Source organism: Lates calcarifer, linkage group LG18 (genome assembly GCF_001640805.2).
Source record: "Lates calcarifer isolate ASB-BC8 linkage group LG18, TLL_Latcal_v3, whole genome shotgun sequence".
In the NCBI taxonomy this organism is placed as follows: domain Eukaryota; kingdom Metazoa; phylum Chordata; class Actinopteri; family Centropomidae; genus Lates; species Lates calcarifer.
In genome coordinates this window covers 4,898,031-4,900,445 of record NC_066850.1, presented here as the reverse complement: position 1 = coordinate 4,900,445, position 2,415 = coordinate 4,898,031, and the positions used below count along the sequence as shown (strand labels likewise).

The 2,415-nt window shown below is 29.7% G+C and overlaps 1 protein-coding gene and 1 long non-coding RNA gene across 17 annotated transcripts in view; both read left to right on the top strand.

Annotated features, from left to right (window-relative positions):
- phf21b (PHD finger protein 21B) overlaps positions 1-2,415 on the top strand; it is a 96,993-nt gene that overhangs the window by 90,144 nt on the left and 4,434 nt on the right. The gene's annotated exons all lie outside the window — the stretch shown is intronic.
- Positions 167-1,797, top strand: LOC127143526 (uncharacterized). 14 transcript variants are annotated; one of them, XR_007815028.1, is made up of 5 exons: positions 283-395; positions 641-688; positions 727-936; positions 1,237-1,312; positions 1,720-1,770. It is a non-coding gene; the product is annotated as an uncharacterized LOC127143526 (long non-coding RNA). The 14 variants fall into 14 exon arrangements; XR_007815031.1 differs by having other exon boundaries at positions 603-688; positions 727-888; XR_007815025.1 differs by having other exon boundaries at positions 603-688.

Genomic DNA, 2,415 nt, shown 5'->3' with positions numbered 1-2,415 from the left:
CAAAAATGGTCAAAATGTCATAGTATAGTAAGGTGTCAAAAATGGTCAAAAAAATGTCATAGTATAGTAAGGTGGTCAAAAATGGTCAAAAAAATGTCATAGTATAGTAAGGGGTCAAAAACATCAAAAAATGTCATAGTATAGTAAGGTGTCAAAAAATGTGTTAAAAAAATGTCATAGTATAGTAAGGGGTCAAAAACCACCAAAAAATGTCATAGTATAGTAAGGTGTCAAAAATGGTCAAAAAATGTCATAGTATAGTAAGGGTCAAAAACCAAAAAATGTCATAGTATAGTAAGGTGTCAAAAATGGTCAAAAAATGTGAAAAAATGTCATAGTATAGTAAGGTGTCAAAAATGGTCAAAAAATGTGAAAAAATGTCATAGTATAGTAAGGTGTCAAAAATGGTGTCAAAAAATGGTCAAAAAATGTCATAGTATAGTAAGGTGTCAAAAATGGTCGAAAAAATGTCATAGTATAGTAAGGGGTCAAAAAATGGTCAAAAAATGTCATAGTATAGTAAAAGGTCAAAAAATGTGCAAAAAATGTCATAGTATAGTAAGGACCTCAAAAAATGTGAAAAAATGTCATAGTATAGTAAGGTGTCAAAAATGGTCAAAAAATGTCATAGTATAGTAAGGTGTCAAAAATGGTCAAAAAATGTGAAAAAATGTCATAGTATAGTAAGGTGTCAAAAATGATCAAAAAATTTCATAGTATAGTAAGGTGTCAAAAATGGTCAAAAAATGTCATAGTATAGTAAGGTGTCAAAAATGGTCAAAAAATGTCATAGTATAGTAAGGTGTCAAAAATGGTCAAAAAATGTCATAGTATAGTAAGGTGTCAAAAATGGTCAAAAAATGTGAAAAAATGTCATAGTATAGTAAGGTGTCAAAAATGGTCAAAAAATGTGAAAAAATGTCATAGTATAGTAAGGTGTCAAAAATGATCAAAAAATGTCATAGTATAGTAAGGTGTCAAAAATGGTCAAAAAATGTCATAGTATAGTAAAAGGACAAAAACCACCAAAAAATGTCATAGTATAGTAAGGGGTCAAAAATGGTCAAAAAATGTCATAGTATAGTAAAAGGTCAAAAACCACCAAAAAATGTCATAGTATAGTAAGGGGTCAAAAATGGTCAAAAAATGTCATAGTATAGTAAGGGGTCAAAAACCACCAAAAAATGTCATAGTATAGTAAGACCTCAAAAAATGTGAAAAAAATGTCATAGTAAGGTGTCAAAAAATGTGAAAAAATGTCATAGTATAGTAAGGTGTCAAAAATGGTCAAAAAATGTCATAGTATAGTAAGGTGTCAAAAATGGTGAAAAAATGTCATAGTAAGGTGTCAAAAAATGTGAAAAAATGTCATAGTATAGTAAGGGGTCAAAAATGGTCAAAAAATGTCATAGTATAGTAAGACCTCAAAAAATGTGAAAAAATGTCATAGTAAGGTGTCAAAAAATGTGAAAAAATGTCATAGTATAGTAAGGGGTCAAAAATGGTCAAAAAATGTCATAGTATAGTAAAAGGTCAAAAACCACCAAAAAATGTCATAGTATAGTAAGACCTCAAAAAATGTGAAAAAAATGTCATAGTATAGTAAGGGGTCAAAAAATGTGAAAAAATGTCATAGTATAGTAAGGTGTCAAAAATGGTGAAAAAATGTCATAGTATAGTAAGACTCAAAAATGTGAAAAAATGTCATAGTATAGTAAGACCTCAAAAAATGTGAAAAAATGTCATAGTATAGTAAGACTTCAAAAAATGTGAAAAAATGTCATGTCATAGTATAGTAAGGTGTCAAAAATGGTCAAAAAATGTAAAAAGTATAATAAAAAATGTCAAAAAATGTCATAGTATAGTAAGGGGTCAAAAACCACCAAAAAATGTCATGATACACTGTGTGGTCAATAATATGATGCTTTGTAATATTACAAGTAACACAAATCGGAAAAGTTGTACATTTTCTTTTTTAATTATATTTGTAATTAAGTTTCAGGACTTGAAGCTTTTGACGATATACTACTATGACGTTTTTTGATGACTTACTCTACTTTGACATTTCTTGACATCTTTTGATGGTTTTTGATCCCTTACTATATTGTTACACTATTTGGATATTTTTGATGTCTTACTATACAATGACATTCATTTAAAAATTGAAACTTGCCAACTGCAGCCAATTCCTTTTCTCTTTCTGGTCACAGTGAAAGCAGTAGTAATAGGTTTTTGGACTGAGATCTGTTCATACAACATGGGGCACTGCAGCATCTTGAAAACAGGAGAGACATAGAAAAGTTGGACCAGAAAACAGGATTTTTGACTCGACTACTTAACAAAAGACAGAAACAAACGGACCTGTGAATCTGCGGCTGGCAGGAAGTTGACTCTTCTGTTTCCTGTTTCCTGTAG